The following is a 21,760-nucleotide window of genomic DNA, read 5'->3' as shown; positions in this document are numbered from 1 at the left end:
CTTTAGACTTAGCTGATTACAGATCAGGGTTAAGGGCCAATCACAGCGGCCCTTTACCACGTTATCACCTGTGTCCAATGACAGCTGATCATGAATGTCAACACAGGCTAGTTATCTGCATTTCTTTCCTCATGCTGTCAGTGTGAGGAGAGAAGAAGAGAGCTGATAATCGGGTTTTGTTAAAGGGACAGCTACACTAATAATCAGGGCACCGATTATCAGTGCAGTCCCAGCAGTACCCATCATTTCTGTCAAGCAGTGCCCACCAGTGATGCCAATCAGTTCCCATCAATGCTGCCAATCAGTGCCCACCAGTGCTGCCAATCTGTGCCCACCAGTGCTGCCAATCAGTGCCCATCATTGCCTCCTTATTAGTGTCACCGATCAATGCTGCCTATCAGTGCAGCATCATCAGTGCCTCCTCATTAGTGCCCACCAGTGTCGCCTCATCAGTGCCCACCAGTGCCATCTATCAGTGCATATCAGTGCAGCCTATCAGTGCCTATCAGTGCAGCCTCATCAGTGCACATCAGTGAAGGAGAAAATGTACCTGTTTGCAAAATGTTATAACAAACTATGATTTTTTTTTTCTTCTAAATTTTCAATGTTTTTTAGTTTGTTTAAATAAAAAAGCCAGTTGTGATTAAATACTACCAAAAGAAAACTCTATTTGTGTGAAAATAATGATAAAACATTAATTTGGATACAATGCTGCATGTGCCGCAATAGCACTGATAGATAATCGGTCTGGGCAGGAAGGGAGGGCGGAAAGTGTCCAGTAGGCAAGTGGTTAACCCCTTCCTGGCCAGCTGCCAGAGTTATACTGAGGCAGGTTGGCTCCCTGCATGAGCCGTCGTAGCTGTACATCGGCTCTTTAAAATGCTTTAGAACATGGGTCTTCAAACTATGGCTCTCCAGTTGTTCAGGAACTACAATTCCCATCATGCCTAGTCATGTCTGTGAATGTCAGTTTTTACAATGCCTCATAGGATGTGTAGTAAACGGCGTAACGGCGTAAATCGACTGCGGCGTACGTTCGTGAATCGGCGTATAAACTCATTTACATATTCTACGCCGGCCGCAATGGAAGTGCCACCTAGCGGCCATCCAAAATATTGCAACCTTAGATAGGACGGCGCAAGCCGTCCTATCTTAGATATGTTTAAGCGTATCTCTGTTTGAGCATACGCTTAAAGATAGATCAGCGTAGATTCTGAGTTAGGCCGGCTTATCTACTGATAAGCCGGCCTAACTCTTACTGAATCTATCTAGTAGGTTGCATTTGTAGTGCAAAGTTTATTTGTGTTTATTAAATAACCCCCAATGTGCCTAACGATATGAGTATTGGATCCTCAAACCATTGAGTTTCTAGTCTGAACTACTGACAGTAGCTAGCATAGTAATCTGTCATTTTAATTTCACAACAAATCCTTGCTCCAGTGTTTGGGAGATAGAGAGCTGAACACTTCCATGGGACATTGTGGAGATGTTTGGTGACCCAGGTGGTAGTGTTGCTTGCCGATCCTCTGATTGCGGGATGGCAGGTGCCACTGTCACTACAGAGGTGGATGAAGAGGCCGAGATTGAAGCAGAAGAGGAAGCAAAAGGAGCCAGAGACCTTTCTTGGTTTTTGAGGTGTCTACTCCACTGCAGCTCGTGCTTTGCACTTAGATGCCTGGTCATGCAGGTTGTGCTCAGGTTGAGAACGTTTATGCCTCGCTTCAGGTTCTGATTGCATAGCGTGCAAACCACTCGTGTCTTGTCATCAGCACATTGTGTGAAGACCTGCCATGCTAGGGAACTCCTTGGACCTTGCTTTGGTGTGCTCGGTCCCTTGCTATGTTGGGCAATAGCAGGCGTACTGTCTAGGGGACGGACGCTCTGATTTGGCACCCTGCTCCCTCTTCTGCTGTGGCTGGTGGCTCTGTGCGACCACTGCCTCTTCCTCCGAACTACATGGGTCACCTGCATGAGGTTAATTTTATGTGGGGTCGAGGACCTCATCGTCCACCACATCATCTTTCACCCACTCTTCACCACTGCCCTCCTTGTCGGTCTGCACAATTGCGAAAGCAGCAGCAGTTGGCAACTGTGTTTCTTCATCATCCGAGACGTGCTGTGATGGTCCCCCCATGTACTCATCTTGAAGCATAAGTGGTTGGGCATCGGTGCATTCAATCTCTTCCACTTCTGGGGCAGGGCTAGGTGGATGGCCCTGTGAAACCATGCTAACAGAGTGATCAAAAAGCAGAAGAGACTGCTGCATGATTTGGGGCTCAGACTGCTTGGCTGATTTGCAAGGGGGTGAGGTGAAAGACTGATGGACATTGGCTGCAGGTGCCAACTCTGATCTTTCAGCACAAGACTGGTTGGGAGACAATGTGAAGGAACTGGAGGCACTGTCAGCAACCCAATCTACTATCGCCTGTTCTGCTCCTGGCCTCAACATTCGTAGAACCAGATTAGGCCTCACCAAATACCGCTGCAGGCTCTGTCGCCTACTCGCACCTGAGAAAGGTAGATTATGACACAAGAATAATTTATCTTACCCCAATGTCTACAGCATGTTGGCATTCATATGTGTGCATGGGATAAGGGGGTTCTGTAAAAATGATCTGGCATTTCTACAGCTGCTTGGTTTCTTCTTTTACATGAAATCTGAGGGACAGATCCACATAGATTTGGATAGGCGCAGCGTATCAGAGATACGCTACGCCGCCGTATCTTACCTGGCTTTAAGTCAAATCCAGGAAGATTTTGCGCCGTAAGTTACGGCGGCGTAGTGTATTTCTGGCGGCGGAATTCAAATAGGCGGGTAGGGGGCGTGATTCATTTAAATGAAGCGCGTCCCTGCGCCGATTGAACTGCGCATGCTCCGTTTTTAAATTTTCCGCCGTGCTTTGCGGGAAATGACATCGCAACGACGTCATTTTTTGAACTTAGATGTGACTTACGTCCATCCCTATTCACGGACGACTTACGCAAAAAAAAAAATTCAAATTTCGACGTGGGAACGACGGCCATACTTTAACATGGCAAGTCTATCTATACGCTGCAAATAGCAGCTTTAACTATACGCCGGAAAAAGCCAACTAGAGACGACGTAAGAGAATGCGACGGCCGCGCGTACGTTCGTGGATCGTCGGAAAAAGCTCATTTGCATACCCGACGCGGAAAACGGCGCAAACTCCACCCAGCGGGCGCCAAAGTATTGCACCTACGATCCAGAGGCGTACGAAGCCGTACGCCTGTCGGATCGAACCCAGGAAGCCGTCGTATCTTGGTTTGAGGATTTAAACTAAAGATACAACGCGGGTAATTTGAAAGGTAAGCCGGCTTATCAGTAGATACACCGGCGTACTCGCTATGTGGATCTGGCCCTGAGAGTTGGCTGAAGAATTATATACCAAAATCATAGCTACAGTAGCAGCCGTGATCTTCGTTTAACCTTTTGACTGCCAGGACATTTTTAAGTCTACCTTGGTAGACGAGGGGTTAATAACATAATGAAATACATATTTTTCGTTTTTGCTAACATCTGACTGGACAGATACACATTAATCCTGTAAAATGATGAGTTCTTATGAGATCCTGAGCTCAGATTATATTTTAGCATAGGGAAGGGACTTCATGCTGCATATGTAATTAAACAAGCTATGTATTTTATTTGAGCATCTTGGGGTTAAATCTGGATGTATGCCTGTACTCTTAGTTTGCTTTCCAATGACGGCACATGTCCAATTAAAATTACAACATAACTGGGATTCGGTTCTCCTTAGCTGGCTTGGATATTAAATATATTCCATGTGTGTGTAAAGTGATTGTGTATGCTTTATTACGAGAGATAAAAATGTTCAGGCACTCTAGTCTTCCCAGTTAATATAAACAAATGCAATCAATCTCAGTGAGCTGTGGGACATATTTGTTTGCTTACAATTAATTTTGCCGACAGAGAGGGAGGCAAAGCAAAATCATCTCTATAGAGCGAGGTGGCGTCATGTCCCCTTTATATCATAAACTCTCTTGTTATTAGTTGACAGACAACTATAAATAAAATGAATGTTCCTCATTTAAACCTCTCCTTTAAAAATTTTTTTTGAAAGAACGGAAGGGTGCCAGCAGAAGAGTTTTGGCGATGTATGAGATGAATGTATAAATCATTTCACTTGGGCTTTATACGTTGTTAAAGTAGACACGAATAGGTAGCAGGGACTCATATATTAATACTGAAATGTATGCATAGAGGTAGATGTCGTTGTCTAAAGCAGTATGTCAGATGGATAATTTGTATATTGCTGAATGGTGCTCAGGATAAATTTCTGATTCTGTTTAAAACATCAATTTCAAAAGATCTGTAGAGCATTATTTTGATATTTTAAAGAATCTCTAAACCGAAAATACCAATTGGCTGGTATAAAGGAGCTACCAGTGTAGGAGTAAAAAGCATGCATACATATGTAAAATTCTAAGCTGAAAATTATTTATTTAATGTAAATGGAAGTCACGTACCAGTAGTGATAAACAAATCTGAAAAAAAAAAAAAAAATTCACACATTTTATTTGCCTCAATATTGCCAAGTAAATCTGAACTACAAAAATGCAGGGATCCAAACTGTAGGGATTAGGGATGAGCCAAACACCACCCGGTTCGGGCCGAAGCAGACAGGCAAAAAATGTGTACGAACACCATTAAAATCTATGGGACGGGAATGTGAAAAATCAAAAGTGCTCATTTTAAAGGCTTATATGCAAAATATGCAAGTTAATATGATAAAAAGTGCTTGGGGTTCTGCCCCAGGGAACATATTTCAATGCAAAAAAAAAAGTTTTAAAAACGTAAGTTTTTTCAGGAGCAGTGATTTAAATAATGCTTAAAGTGAAAACAGAAAACATTAAATATTCCTTTAAATATTGTGCCTGGGGGTCTCCTTAGTCTGCTCTCTGTAAAGCAGGTGCATCTTTCCCATGTTTATAACAGTACCACAGCAAAATGACATTTCTAATGGAATTTTTTTTATTTAAAACTGCTTGTGCTGTAATGTATTGTCGGATCCCAGGTTCCACGCAGTCTATCATCAGGCCCTTTGGGTCTGGTATGGATATGAAGGGGAACCCCACACCAAAATTTAAAGAAAATGGCGTGGGGGTCCCAGGTACTATATAGTCTGAACAGCAATATATATATACTAAATGGTCTGCCCTATATACTCTGCCGAAAAGTTGGGCCCTTAGGTGTGGTGGTGCCAGAACACTGTAACGCAAGCTCCCCTGACCCTGTCCTGGTGTCATGCTCGCACAGGTACTCATTTATGGTCCTCTGTTGCGTGTGCAGCCGCCTGCAGGTTGCAACCGCTGAGTTCCACCTTGTGGGCATGTCAAAAATTAGGCAGTTGGTGGCCAGGTTGCATTCCCTTTGAATGTCAGCCAGTCGAGCACTGGCAATTGTATGGACCGGCATAAATGACCACAGACTTTTCTGGCCTGCCTCAGGAGATCTTGTAATCTGGGTACCTGCACCACCAATTCAGGATGTGTTCCAAACATGGAACATTGGTCAAGTGAGCTCAACTATAGGTTGGCCTCTTACCGAATTCCCACGATCCGCATTAAATGTGTAGAAAATGTATTAAAAGATTAAAATTGCACTTAGAGTTAAGCAGTTTAACCACTTAACCCCCGGACCATATTGTTGCCCAAAGACCAGAGCACTTTTTGCGACGGGACTGCGTCGCTATAACTGACAATTGCTCGGCCATGCGATGTGGCTCCCAAACAAAATTGGCGTCCTTTTTTTCCCACAAATAGAGCTTTCTTTTGGTGGTATTTGATCACCTCTGCGTTTTTTTTTTTTTTTTGCGCTATAAACAAAAAAAGAGCGACAATTTTGAAAAAAAATGAATATTTTTTACTTTTTGCTGTAATAAATATCCCCCAAAAATATATAAAAAAAATCATTTTTTTCCTCAGTTTAGGCAGATACGTATTCTTCTACATATTTTTCGTAAAAAATCGCAATAAGCGTTATTGATTGGTTTACGCAAAAGTTATAGCGTTTACAAATAGGGGGAATTTTTTGGCATTTTTTTTTATATTTTTTTTTTTTTAACATTAGAAGTTTATTGAGAAAATAGTTCAACAAAGAAATACATCACAGGGCGATCATAGAGTTAGAATGTAGCACCAAATCTACAGAACGTATATTCGTGTGTCTAATCAATAATAATTGCTGTCTGAACACTTAATCACACATAAATGGCATAGGAAATCTCGATAACTGAATAGCTATATGCTTTTCGGAACACAAAAACTGTCCAAGTGGGACTAAAGTCATGTAGAAGATCTTGAAAACGATGTCCCTGGAATGTTTTAGCAAAAAAGAACAAAATATATCAGTGGAAAGAGATGAGTAGGAAGCAGGCAAAAGCCTGAAGAAGAAGATAAAATGAAAGAAAGAGATGAGTCACAAAAAGGAAGAATATGTTCACATGTGGATCAAAGCGAGCAGAAAATTCAAAGGTATCAGTCAGTGACAGGAGACATCTACCTGCTGTGTCCCTAACGCCTCAGAATATGCCTCAGAATATCGGAAGATAATCCAGGGGAGCCATGTCTCGTGAAAGCCCTCAACTGATTCCCTGGACTGAGCCAATGTGTCCTCCATTTCATGGATCTCTGAGACTCTGTGGATCCATTCTGATACTGAAGGGATCGTTACTGAATTCCAAAAACATGGGATAAGGGATTTGCCGCATTAAGCAAGTGTTTCGTGAGTGAATTCTTGTACTTCTTAAGGGACCAGTCAGAGATGTGAAGGAGACAGCATGTAACGTCGAGTGGCAGTGTGGTCTCGGTGATCTTTAAGATCAGGTCTTTAACTTTTGCCCAAAAAGGTTGTATGTGAGAGCAGCTCCACCAAATGTGGGATAGAGAGCCTCTTTCAGTGTTACACCTCCAGCATTTATCACTTTTCAAGGGATTCCACACATGTAGCTTAGCAGGTGTCAGGTACCAATGAGTCAACAATTTGTATGCTGTCTCCTGTAACCTAGTACTTATTGAACATTTGTGTGCTAAAATGCAGGCATTTCTCCATTGTTTAGGTGTTATGATTACCTGTAGTTCATCCTCCCAGGCCTTCCTGAGTCCATCATCCGGCGCAATCCTCAACTCTCTGCAGCCAAGCATAAGCGACCAACGTTGCCCGAGGGAGACATTCACCTGTGTAACACACCGACTCAAATTCTGTCTGGGGTCTGCAAAACTTATGAGATTTGCCTTTACTATGAAGGAAGCTACGAAGCTGTAGGTATGCCCAAAAAGGCAGGTTGACAAGTTTATTCGCGGTTTTCAACGTGCTCCATTCCTTTACGTTAGACTGTACATAGCAGTCCCCTGCGAGGACGTGCTCTCTGCCTTCAGTTGGGCGAAATTGTGGATTACTAAATCCAGGGGCAAAATCGGGGTTGTCTTTCAGTGGGGTGAGAGGGCCCACGGAAGTTGTAAGAGCCGATCTCTGGGCCAACTCGTGCATAACTTTTAAAGTGGGGCCAGTGATGGGGTGTGATTTCATTTCTTTCGGGATGGCGGGCCAGTCTATCCAGGGTGAGAACATTAGGGGTATAGGATTCAACTCACGTTCCAGGCCCATCCAGTCTTTGGACTTTTGATGGCAGTGCCAGTCTATGACCTTGTCAGATGGGCCGCCAGGTAATAGTCCTAAAGTTAGGTAGTCCTATCCATCCTTGATCTTTTAATTTAATAAGCGTTTATATTTAATCCTGGGATTCCTGTGAGCCCACAAAAATTTGCGAAGGATTTTGCGGAGGGTTGTGAAAAAGCTAAGTGGGAGATGTATTGGCAACGAGCGAACTAGGTACAGAAATCTCGGGAGAATAGTCATCTTGATTATCGCCGCATGCCCGAACCAAGAAAAAAAACCTCTGTGCCACCTCTCAAGGTCTCTCCTAATAGAACCACAGAGTGGGATAAAGTTTTCGCTAAAAATCGAGGATATGCTTTGGTGTCAGTTGTATTCCTAGATATTTCATGCTTTTGGCAGTCCATCGAAAGGTGGAGGTTTTTTTTAGCAGCCTCTAGGGCATTTTCTGGTAAATTGATGTTCATGGCCTCAGACTTTGCATAATTTATTTTTAAATTGGAAATATAGCCAAATTGCGTGAAGTGTTTTATTAAATTAGGGATGGTGGTATGTGGGTTAATGAGAAAAAATAATAAATCATCCGCAAACGCGGCTAATTTATATTCTCTACCCTTAATCTTAAATCCATTAATCGAATTCTCTTTATTTATGGTTCTAATAAAGGGCTCCAGCAAGAGAATGAACAAAAGAGGCGAAAGTGGGCAAACCCTGTCTTGTACCGTTCTAAATAGCTGTTGGGATTTGGTACAAGGAGGCTATCCAGGTCAGCATCTTGGGGGCCTAAACCAATGTGTTCACAGGTGGCTAACATGTAATCCCATGCAACGCGATCAAAGGCCTTCTCCGCGTCCGTGGACAGGAGAAGGCCCTTGATATCCAGGCGGACCAGCCGCATGTGTCAGGAGCAAGGCTTTGTATATATTATCCCTTGCCTCCTTGCCTGGCATAAAGCCTACCTGCTCGGGAGCCAATTAGAGACTTAAGGAGTGGGGTTATTCTATTAGCAATTATTTAGAAAAAATCTGACGTCTAAGTTGAGTAGGGATATAGGTCTGTAACTTGTACAGTCAGAAGGGTCCTTGTCTGGTTTTGGGATCACTGTAATAAAGGCGGAAAGCCAGTCAGGTGTCATCTCCCGAGTGCTGGACAAAGAGTTCAAAGCCTTCGCCAGTGGTTCCGAGATGAGGTCTACGAGTGATCTATAGTAGATAGCTGTGAAGCCATCTGGGCCCGGACTTTTTCCCAGTTTTTAAATGTTTAATGACGTTTTGAATTTCGGTAGGGGTGATCTGTCCTTCTAGTGCGTCAGTCTCAAGACTATCCAGTGTGGGCAAGCCACTCCTGTCAAGAAAATCTTTTACGATGTGTGCCCTGTTACCCGATAAACCTTGGGGTCTATGCTGTTGCGGCAGGTTGTATAGGCCATTATAATAGGACTGGAAATGTTTGCGATTTCCTCGGTAGACACATCCAAGTTGCCTTTAGCGCCCTTAATCCCCATGATCGTGTTACCTATGGGTATGTTTCTCTCAGAGCCTTCGCTAAATATTTGCCCGTTTTATTTCCTGATTCATAGTAGATTTCTTTTTAAAAAACAAAAAATGTTTAGCCCTGCTGTCCTAGGATCCGTTGCAGATCCTTCCTAGCTTCTAAAAGCTCCGAAGCTGTATTCTGTGAAAGGGATGCTTGTGCAATGTTTCAAGTCATGGATACGGCTGGAAATTTTTCTAATTTCTGCCTCTCTCCCTCTTACGCTTTGCTCCCATTTTCATTAATTCTCCTCTGATGGTGCACTTGTGCGCTTCCCAAATAACTAGAGGGTCCATATTTGGAGTATTATTGTGCTCAAAAAATAGTTTCTAAAGACATTTTTATGTCCTCGAGTAACAAAGGGTCTGTAATCAGGGAGATGTTGAGTCTCCAAGTCTGTGATTTCGGCTGCTTCTTGCGAAGGTCTAGGTGCAAGGCAACTGGCGCGTGCGTCCGAAATTGAACCTATACCAATTCAGCTCTGACAGCATGGACAAATCCTTTTGTGTAACGAAAAGATAGTCTATGCGAGTGTATTTTTCATAGGGAAAGGAAAAGAATGTGAAATCTCGCCCGTCCGGGTGCAGGAAACGCCATGCATCTATCAGCTGTAAAGAGTTCAAGAGATTTGATCTGCTTAAGTGTCCTATATTTTACACTGGTTTTAAACATTGGATGTGCCACCTAAGGGATTCAGGGGATGTTAAAATCACCTCCCAAGTACTATACACCCTGCCGCAAAACATTGTAGTTGTTGTATTAGCTGTCTACAGAAGGATAGGTGGGCCTTATTTGGGAAATAAACGTTCGCAAAGTTAAGGGTATGCCACCGATACGACCCCTTGACAAATAAGACCCTGCCCTCGGGGTCAACCTGCTGGTCCGTGAGTTGAAAGGGCGCATCCTTATGGATCAGGATTGTGACTCCCTTTGATTTAGCGAGATCAATTAGTAGCGTGAATCGCCCTGGAGAATGTTGAGTCAGTGAGCTAAGGCACATGGTGTGTTTTAAAGTGTGTCTCTTGCAAGAATACGAAGTGAGGTTTACCTTTTTTGAGTTCCCTGAGCAACGCCGAACGCTTTTCGGGGGAGTCTCAGTCCTCGCACATTGTGGGAGGACTGAACGAGTTATAAAACTTGAAAGAATAAAAAACAGATAGATACTGAAGTCGTACCCCCTAACCGTACACAGCCTACATAACAGCTATTTGTATTAAACAAAAAGAAAGCAACAATTAATCAACCCGACCAGTTGGTGGCCAATTACGAGCCAGACATCCATGTCCTACCACCCAGCCTTCTTACACCCATTTAGTAGGAAATAAATGAGAAGGCGAAAACATATAGGCGAAGTAGGCTAAAGGGAAAAAAAAAACAGAAAAAAAACAAAACCAGCATAAAAATAATTGTGGATATGCAAAAAAATATTTCACTGCAGAGCCATTCTTAGTGAGTAATAATTTCCCCCCGCCCGAGAAAAGTTCCTCACACCGCAGTACCAATTTCACAGTGTAGATCACCCCCCAGTCAGGTGTGAGGACAGGGGATGGGGAGGGAGAGTGAGGGGTATGGGAAGGGGCGAGGAGAGTGGGTAAGTAAGGGGAATAAGGGGGGTGTCCCAGTCCCATACGGGAGTCTATGGTCTTTCTCTGGGGTGTTTAAGCTATTGCTTCATGGAGGGCAGCCCAGGGAACCAACTGAGATGCAGCAAAGTGTTCATATGCATCAAAATGGCATCAATAAGAGGCGTATGGGATGAAAATGGGTAGCACAAAAAAAAGAGAAAAAATTAAAACAAGAAAAAACAGGCTCAGGGGCAAACAGAGGAGGAAGTGGAGGATCATCAAGTCTGAGTCCTCAGTGGCCGTCTGCGCGATCATGGTCCAAAGCAGGTCTCCGACCCGGGGTGGTTATTTCCTGGCTCCACCGCCCTTGGCATTTTTCATCCTCTTCACCTGTCTCTTCTCGGGGGACGAGAGCGGGGAGGAGAAGGGCTCTGGGCACGATGTGGGAGGGTAAAATCAGCATACCAATCCGGGGAGAGCTATCAAGTCCCAGTCCTAGGCCCTCACAGAAGTCTGGCAAGTCCGCCGGAACTCTCAAGATATGTTGGTTTCCATTTGCAGATACTATGAGTGCGAAAAGGAAAGTGCCATGTGTATCTGATTTCTTTTTCTCTCAGAGCCTTTAGTAGTGGGCGCAAGGCCCTGCGGTTCTTTAAAGTAATCTGGGACAGATCCTGGAACAACATTATTGACTCCCCATTAAAGACTACTTGTTCATTCCGTCTCGCCTTTCTGATTATCTCTTCCTTCAGCTGGAAGTTCTGGAGGCAGCAATAATGTCTCTTGGCGGTGCAGCATCTGACCCCCTAGGCCTGAGGGCTCTATGTGCACGCACAAACTCTATCCCCACATCTTCTTGTCTTTCAAGCAGGCTGTTGAATAATCTCTCAAGGGCAGGGATAATGTGGTCTGGCTCCACAGATTCGGGATGCCTCTTACCCTAATGTTGGACCTCCTTCCTCTGTTGTCGAGGTCTTACAGGTGCCTGTTCATTTTATGAAATGGCCAGCATGGGTGACTGCAACTCCCTCTAAGCGGTGTATGGCTTTGTCTCTTTGACTGCCTGCTTGTTCTGATGCTGCATGTTTCTCTGTGAGCACCACTAAGTTCATTTTAAGGTCCGTTATGGCAGCAGAAAAGTTAGACTTTATGTCTGCCGTGAAGCCCGACATATCGTTATATGTCAAGGGCTTGTTGGAGCGAGATGTGCCCCTACCTGTATCCTCGGCAGCTGAGTCAGACTCTCCACTGAAGTCTCCTCGTGGCGTGACGGTGCCATCTTGGAAGCGGCTTCCCCGTACTGAGCAGTCGATATCTGGGAAAAGTGCACCGTGATGCTCTGAGTTGTTGGAGTTGCTTTTCCTCGTCAGGAACGTGCCTGGGGGTGTAGAATAGCTTCTTGCCCGGCATCGGTGCTTTTAGAGGTCGGGAATCAGGCGTGTAGGCTGTGTGCTGACCGGAGCTCCTCTAGTGTGCTGCCATCCAAGCCGCGCGCCAAGCCACGCCCTTTTTTTTTACTAGTAATGGCGGCGATCAGCATTTTTTTTTTCGGTACTGCGACATTATGGCGGCCCCTGGATGCTCCTAACATTCCCCCAGTGGACGGGTGCCTGAGAGTTTTGTGTACCGGCCGGCACATTAGATTCAAGGCAAATTTTAAACTCCATAACTGTACTGTAAGTGCAATTTTAATCTTTTAATACATTGTCTACACATTTAATGCACTATGTGGAGCTGTCACTATTTTTTACATGGTGGGCATTGATGCTGTTGGAATTTTTTGGAAAACGAGATCCATCAGGACTGCATATCCAAAACTGCGAGATTGGGACCTATTGTATGCTGTTTCTGATCCCCTGTCATAAGGGATCGTGGGAATTCGGTAAGAGGCCAACCTATAAGTGTGGTGGAGGAGATGTCACTCTTTTTCTTTTGGACACGTTTATAACCAATTCGTACTGTGGCACAGATGCACGGGTGTTTGACTCATTACTTGCCATTTAATGGACTCTTCATTGTCATTTTGGACTGTTTATTAACGCATCCAGAGCCCAAACCCATATTTAGCTGAAGTTTTGTGACCCAAGTGCTTTCTGTTTTTGTTTTTTGCTCCTGGTTTTTGTCTTTTTGCAAAAAAACATCACATTACTGTTGAGGGATTTTGAGGTGGCTGCATGTTGCACCCTAGTGGCCATCACGGTAATTTTTGACATAACAGCCAGCCTTTCACCCATATTATTATAGATCACCCACTTGCATACGTTTGTGTTGGCCAAGAAGGGTGGTCGAGGTAGCGCGATTTATATTTTTCTTATGACCAATCCAACAGCGGCTGCAAGAAGAGGGCGGTTTCAAGATGTCTTAGTCACTATGATATGAGATCATTCTTTCAGCCGACCCATCGAAGCTGTCCTCCGGATCCAGCATCAGGGAAAGCCTAGACCGACAGGTGTCCGACTACATCAGGTTAACGGCCGATGTGGACGCACTGAGAAGTGATGAAACCCCTGGACCTACTGGGTGGGCAGGCTTGACCTCTGGCCAGAGCTTGCACAATTTGCAATGGAACTGTTGGCTTGCCCCTCATCCAGTGTCCTGTCCAAAACGATGTTCAGCGCAGCAGGGGGGGTCGTGACCGATAAGCGCACTCGCCTTGCTCACAACAGTGTTGACTACCTCACATTATAAAAAATGAATGAAGCATGGATCTCGGAGGAATTCAACACATTGTGACCAGTAGACCATGTTTCATTCAAATTCTGATGAACGCCTGTGGGCTATTTTTTTGGGCCTGTAATGGCCGACACTTTATTCTGTATCTGGTGAGTGCCTAATGTACCACCAGCCACAGAATAAAAAGTTGTTTGCTGTTCGGTGAAACACCTGTGGCCGTGGGCTAATTTTTGGGGCCTGTAATGCCGACACTTACTTCTGTATCCGTTGATGCCTAATGTACCACCAGCCACAGAATACAAAGTTGTTTGCTGTCCGAGTGAACGCCTGTGGCCGTGGGCTAATTTTTGGGGCCTGTAATGGCCGCACTTATTTCTGTATCCATTGAATGCCTAATGTACCACCAGCCACAGAATACAAAGTTGTTTGCTGTCGGTGAATGCCTGTGGCCGAGCGCTAAATTCTTGGGGCCTGTATTGGCCGACACTTATTTCTGTATCCGTTAGAATGCTCCTAATTGTACACCAGCCACAGAATACAAAGTTGTTCCCTGTCAGGTGAACGCCTGTGGGCTAAATTTTTAGGGCCTGTAATGGCCGACACCTACTTCGTATCTGTTAAATGCTTAATGTACCACCAGCCCACAGAATACAAAGTTGTTTGCTGTCAGCCTGAACGCCTGCCGGCCTAATTTTGGGGGCTTGTAATGGCCGACACTTACTTATGTATCCGGTTTTTCTCTTAATACTTCTGGTAGTTCAGTGTCCATGTTGTGGGACTATTTGTGCGCAGCTAGTAAGTATTTTGTGGCTGCAAATATGACCTGAAGGTTTTGCGGTTTCGCGGAACATTTGCGATTGTTCGCGGTAAGTGTTTGTGAACCGTCCCGTCGGATGTTCGTCCATCACTAGTGCTCTGTGCTTACTGCCGGAGAGACTGTGGATCTCGATTGGTATTTCCATTGAGCACCAGAATTGGCAGGTCCGCCACTGGTGCCCATGCTTTTTACAGATGAGAGCAGGTTCACCCTGAGCATATGTGACAGACATATGAAAGGGTCTGGAGAAGCAGGGGAGAGAAACTTTATGCTGCCTGTGACATCGTTCAGCATGACCGGTTTGGTGGTGGGTCAGTGATGGTCTGTGGAGGCATATCCATAAGGGGACGCACAGACCTCTAGAGGCTACACAATGGCACCCTGACGGCCATTAGGTATTGGGATGAAATCCTTGGACCCATTTTCAGACCCTACGCTGGTGCAGTGGGTCCTGGGTTCCTCCTGAGATCAATGGAAAAAATTCATGGACAGCCGCACACCAAAATCAACCTTAAAAGGTAGCCTTTATTGGTGCAAAAAGGATAAAAGCACTACAGAACACAGCACAGCAAGCAGTGGGATAAAAATCTGACGCGTTTCACACAGAGATTCAGTGCTTAGTCATAGCTCCTGGGTTCCTCCTGGTGCACAACAATGCCTGGCCTCATGTGGCGAGAGCATGCAGCCAGTTGTAAAAGGCACTCGCTGTGCCGTAATGCGTTCCATGCTGGAACACATACGGCACTCGCGCGCTGAAGTCATCGCCCGGCGCCGAGTGCGTTCCAGCTTGGAACGTGGAAGAGCACTGCAAATCATCGCTCTATGTGATGCACCTGTCACCTGCCCTATAAGGGCATCCAGCCCCATAGAAATGGGGCTCTATTATTGTCGGCCGTAGCCGGCTTGGCTACTATTAAGGCTACAGCTACCATCCTTCCCTGGACCTGGAGGCATCCCCACTCCTGGAGCTGCCCTGCCAACCTTGTGACAGTTGCTGCGGACATCCCAAGCTATCCCTCACCAGGACACCCTGCACTAAAGAAACCCTTGCTGTTAAACAGTTCCTCTGCAAAACGAATAAGTAACAACTACTCCTTTAGAATTACCTGTTTCACCTTATTGCCGTTACCGAAGTACTGTATTTAAATCTAGCTTAGTTATTACTAATCTACTGCTTGGGATTGCTTAGTGCACCTTCAGATGCTCGCTGTGAACTAGTCTTAAAGGGACATTCACTTTATACATTGAATGGCCCCCACGCTCACCTGACCTAATCCAAAAGAACACCTCTGGGACATTATGTTTCGGTCCCATCCGGTGCCACCAGGTTGCACCTCAGTCTGTTCAGGAGCTCAGTGATGCCCTGGTCCAAATCTGGAGGAAATACCCCAGGACACCATCCGTCCATCTCATTAGGAGCATGTCCTGATGTTGTCAGGCATGCATACAAGCACTTGGGGGCCATACAAACTACTGAGGACCATTTTGAGTTGTTGCAATGAAATTTCAGCAAAATGGACAAGCTTGCTGCATCATTTTTTCACTTTGATTTTTGGGGTGTCTTTGATCAGCCCTCTGTAGGTGGATCATTTTCATTTCCATCAAATGATATGCCATCCTTTCATCCTAACACATTACCCAGTCCCATATCAGTATAGATATCCAGCATGAGATTTTTGCCCGTTCGAGATCTGTTCATGCCAACAACACTACACACACCCGTTTTGTAAGCACCTTTATATAGTGTGGGACGTGGACTTAGTCCCCCTGAGCCATGATTGGCCAACGGCCAATGTTCGACTCAAACTGCTGGCTCATTTGTGGTAGGGATACATGCGTTTTATGATTTCAAGAGAGGTTGGGCAAACCTGTATAAATATTATCAGGAAAATGAAAACAAGCCAACGCTCGCCTGGTTTGTCACCACTGAAGAAAATACACTTTGCTACAATGTGTGTACAGCTTGTATAACAGCTTGTATAACAGTGTCAATTTGCTGACCCCTCAAAATAACTCAACACACAGTGATTAATGTCTAAACCGTTGACAACAAAAATGAGTATACCCCTAAGGGAAAATGTCCAAATTGGGCCCAAAGTGTCAATATTTTGTGTGGCCACCATTATTTTCCAGCACTGCTCTTGGGCATGGAGGTCACCATAGCTTCAGGTTGCCACTAGAGTCCTCTTCCACTCCTCCATGTCAAAATCACAGAGCTAGTGGAAGCAACCCCTGCCTACCACTGGAGTTATGCAGTATTCATGCTAATTTGTGACAAACCACTTTAGAATGGAAAGCTGTAGTTTTACTCCACCCCTTATTTCTTCATTGGCATGCAAGCAGAAACAGTAGAATAATACTAAACATTCAGACAATTAATCTGATCTCTGTCATCCAAGATGTAAATTAATGTAATTATTATACACTGCCTTTAACCAAGATCCATATTTTCACTGCTTGATGAAACTAGCCTTACATTTTTTCTTCTAATACTTTATTTTAAGATAACACACGGCATAGCACAGAAACCACAGCTCCAGTAATACTGGAGTTAAGCATTGACAATGAAAAATCAACACATCTCGTCATTGCATACATAAGAAGCAGATAAGTGTGTGAACATGTTTTCCAGAATACCGGGTATTAGGGAGTGTCTGCACCCCATGTGACATTTTACATGGTAGACACCAGTATTGTAAAGAAGAAGAAAAAGAGTGACCCAACGGTCGCAAAAAAATAAAGAACAACATAGAAGAGAAAGAAGGGTGAGAAGAAAAAAAAGGGGGGGTGCCAGACATACCACCAGAACTTCAAAGCCTAGGAACACAACAGCACAATCTCCAGTGGAGGGATTTTATTCAGCAGCTCCTTGTACTCCTCAGAGTAAACAAATTTGTGCCAACAAAATCATTTTTTAAGAAATTTCTCCCGAAGGCTTTTCTCTGTGTCCATTAGGTCTTCCATCATATTCATTTCAGCTACTTTTTTCAACCGCACAGCTATGAAAGGTGGCTGTCTCTGTTTCCAAAAAAAGCGGTATACAATTTTTAGCTGCTGTAAGCAGCAGAGGGGAATTGTGGGTGATGGATCTCTGTCTAATATGACTGTAGAAGATGGCAAGACCAGAAAATGTGAAGGAGAGTCCCAGAGTCCTCTCCACATCTCCAACAAAGACCTGAGCACTGGGGGAACATCTTTCTGATCTTTAAATTATTTTTACACTATTTTTTAGCTTTCTACTAATCTGTCTGTTATGAGGAAAAATAACAATAATCATAAGCAGGCTTTGCTGCTACGTTGTTTTGGCAGGAAGGAATGAAGGGAACCACAGTAAGAAGGCATGCCCAATGTCATGTACTGATGGGCAATATAAAACTTGTACAACACATAAAATTATATTTTATTTCCTTTAACTATTCTTTATTTTTAAAGTTCATAGTCCTGTAACCATTTTAAAGTATATTGTTTTTCTTCACTATTAGTTTCTATATTGATTCAAACCAAGTTTTTCCATTTTCTGCTACATTTATTCCTGCTATTGCTGAGTAGTACAGTTGTTTCCTTGCCCAGAATCAGGCAGTTCACGCTGTGTCATCATCAATATTTAGTGCAGGGAATAAAAGAAAAATTAAAAATTATTATATCATGCTTTGTTTTTATGGCGAAGACACTACAAAACAATTCTTCATAAAAATGTCAGTGGTTACTGTTTAATCCGTAGCATGTAGGCTGTCCTGTATAATCTTTTAAAGTGATATTTTACTGAAAAGTTATTAGCATTGAAAACAATATAATTTACCCAGTAATATCTCATGAGGAGTGGACTAACAATACACCATATTGAAGGGAAGATTAAAGTAAACTTGTCCTTTGATCAAAGAGAAGGCAGCCACATTGATTATTACAACTTCCATTTATTGCTAGAAGCTAATACAGTACTGACAGTAATGAAAGAAAAGCTTACCTAACAGCCTAACTTCACTTTCATAAAAATGAACCAGTCCTGATCAGCAATAATTACAAAACCCCTGCAGCTTAACATAGTAAGTACATTTTTATTGGAATCTTGCCCCCACAAAAATGATTTTACCTTACACCTAGGGAAAAGCCCAGTGTTTGGCTTGAAATGTTAGAGATCAGATCATATCAAACACTAGCTGTTCAGATGTTTGTTTGAAGCTTGAATGTTAAAAGCATTTAGTGAGGATGAATGTGACAGCTTCCAGCAGTCAATAGTTGCTAAAAAAGCAACACTGAGGTCATCGTGGCCATATTTGGTAAATTATGGCACCACTATCCCTACCCCTTCCTTTATATAGCTTATGACAGCTCTTGGAAGTTGTCATTAACTTTGTAGCGTTGGATCGGTAATGTGTAGGGGGTCTGGTATGGATTTCCTGGAGAACTAATTTCTAGGAGAACACATTTAATATATTTTTTCTTTGAGTGAGTGAGTACTCCCTTAGAAATGTTTAACATTTTTAAAAGGGGGGGTTTGGGACTTTGAATGAGGCATATGATAGACACTAACCAATACACGGGGTGCCTTGACGTTGGCATTGCAGCTTAAAACAGGTATTTGCAAATTCATGTAACTAAACCTCTGTTTTTAATTGCATACAGTTAGACAGATCAATTTGGTTTAGTGCTTTTTTGGTTGGCAACCTTGAGCCTGGCTACTATGGAAAAAAAAATTATATTCCATATATATATTTAATCGCATACTGCTTAAAACGCATTTCATTCAAAGTCCCAACTTCCCCCCCTTTTTTACTCTCTTCATAAATTCATAATGACTCAAAGAGTTGCAATGCATTTTTAGACTGCAGTTATACCTCCAATGCAGTGGAGCTAGACACCAGACTAAAAAATGTAATGACACCTATGGAAGTTATAAAGGGGCAAATTATGGGGTGTTTGGAGCGCATAAGTGTGGTGCACACATGTGTAGTGACATGCCCACACACACAAATGGCAATATTGCCTGTTTCAGCAAAAAAATTGTCAAGTTCTCATTAGGAAATACATGAAAGAACTTCCTCAGAGTGGGACACATTGTGCTATCTCTTGGATGGTAACAGTAGATTGCTGCATGATTGTCCCTTTGTATTTGGAAGGGGAAATATCCCTCATAAATCTACCCCAAATGTCACTATAAGCAGCCCTCCTCCTCACCACCAGCACCCCAACCCTACTCATATTCTTCCTCTGCCTCCTGCTGCCAAACGGCATTCTGGATACTGGTGACAGACAATAATAGCTTTCTGTGCAGGGTAATGATGGCTGGAATATGGTCTCATTGGATAAGGTATAGCACATGCCATAAAAATGCAGAAATGCGTGATTCACAAAGAATGGTGGCTATGCGCTATTGTGGTGGGGATAAAGGCTGCATTATGTGTCAATTAAAATGGCTGATATGTGCCCCTGAGAACAAGAAAAACTGCATATTATTAGGACCAAAATGCTTGGCAACCATAGGCTCTTGAGTAGGAGAAAGAGAAAAAAGGTCAACTACTTTTTGATAGAGTATGTGGAAAGTATTACAATGCAATTTTGTAAATATGTGTAGCGCTACCCCTGAGGGAGCCACTTGGGAATTTGGGTTCTCTTTTCTGCATCTCAACTCCGAGGCTAACCCTAGCCTGTCTGACACACCTGGTTGAGTGAAGATACTGCAAAAGCACTTTTATGAACACAGATGTGGTTATCTTTAAATTGACTGTATTAGGAAATAGACACAAGACTGTTTAGTAGTAAATTAACTCAATGTATTGATATGGGCTTGAATAATTGTGGTTTGAGCATAAATGAGCATACAGAATGTAGGTTCAGGCACAGTCTAAAGACCGCTTAATCACTATTAGCCGGATTCAGGTAGACTTACGCTGGAGTATCTAATGATACGCCGCGTAAGTTCATGGATGCGCCGTCGTATCTATGCGCCATATTCTTGTACTAAGATACGCCTGAATTCTGGCTTAATACGACAGACGTAAGTCACCTACGCCGTCGTATCTTGGGTGCATATTTACGCTGGCCGCTAGGGGCGCTTCCGTTGATTTACGCGTCGAATATGTAAATGACCTAGATACGCCGATTCACGAACGTACTTGCGCATGTCGCAGTAAGCTACGCTGTTTACGTAAGGCGTAAGTCCAGTGTAAAGATAAACCACTAAATAGCTGGTCTAAGTCATGTAGGGTATGGACGTCAGAACTGCCGTCGGATTTTACGTTGTTTACGTAAGTCTACGTGAATGGGGCTGGGGCGTAGGTTACGTTCACGTCGTTGCCATTGAGCCGTCGTATCTTAGGGGCGTAAATTTGATGTGATACTGAGCATGCGTGTGCATGCGCCGTTCGCACAGCGCTTCATTTACATGGGGTCACGATTCATTATAATACAACACGCCCACTACCTGCCTACTTGAATTAGGCGGGCTTATGCCGGCCCATTTACGCTACGCCGACGTAACTTAAGGAGCAAGTGCTTTGTGAATATTGTACTTGCCTCTCTATGTTACGTCAGCGTAGCGCATATGAGATGCGCTACGCCCGCACAGAGATACGCCGCTCTCTGTGAATCCGGCTATATGTAACTTAGAATAGAGTTATGTACTCACTAGACTGGAATCGGCACATAAATCAGCAAAGTCTCACACAGTGATTCGTCCACTCTCTGCTTTCACCCCAGGTGACTCTGGCTGTCATCCCACTCAGGTTGATGTTATGTAGCAGTATTGGTGCACCCTTAACAGCAATAGGGCACTCTATGGACTCCATTATGGCAAGAGAGAGTTATGTTCTGTACATTCTGGGAAAATGCTGCTCTTTCCCATTCTCCTGGCAATTCTCTCTCTCTGGAGAATGTAGTTGAAAAACTAATGTATTGCACAAAGTCTCTCTCCTCTGGACTACAGTTCCCACCGTGCAGTGCTGCCTGACTCAGTCTAGTGTACTCTTCTTGCTCACGCAGCTCCCTCCTCTTGCTGAAACAGCTATCAATCAGTACAGCACCACAGGGCAGCAGCTACAGTGAGCAGCTGCCAACAATATTTATTTCACTCCTATTCTTAGCCAAGGACCTGGCTATGTGAATACATAGGTGAAGAAATTCATATAATAAACACAAAAGCAACATCAAGTTATGACATCTGACAGTCCGTTCCAGACTCCCCTGTCTGTTTTTTTTCATTTTTCCCATACAAGGTTTGGGAAAGGGTGGTAAGCCTATGACCTTAGAAATATACAATACATTTTTGCTGATGCCTGCCTTTCCCTGGCTTTGTGATTCCCCTCTTCCTCTTTATACTGCCTACCCTTCACAGTTAATGAGCTGGTGGCTTTATATTTTTGCTACATGTCGTCCTCCTCCTGGTTTTGGAGAAGAGGAGGTATAATGTGTATTAGTATTCCTCCTAAAAATGGCTTCTATGTTCACTTGAGAAGGAAAAGTAATGGCTTCTATGTTCACTTGAGAAGGAAAAGGAAAGGGAACATTAGCAGTACTAGT

Source organism: Rana temporaria, chromosome 1 (assembly GCF_905171775.1).
Source record: "Rana temporaria chromosome 1, aRanTem1.1, whole genome shotgun sequence".
NCBI classification, from domain to species: Eukaryota; Metazoa; Chordata; class Amphibia; order Anura; family Ranidae; genus Rana; species Rana temporaria.
The sequence above is the reverse complement of the archived record's forward strand: the minus strand, read 5'-3'. Positions refer to the sequence as shown.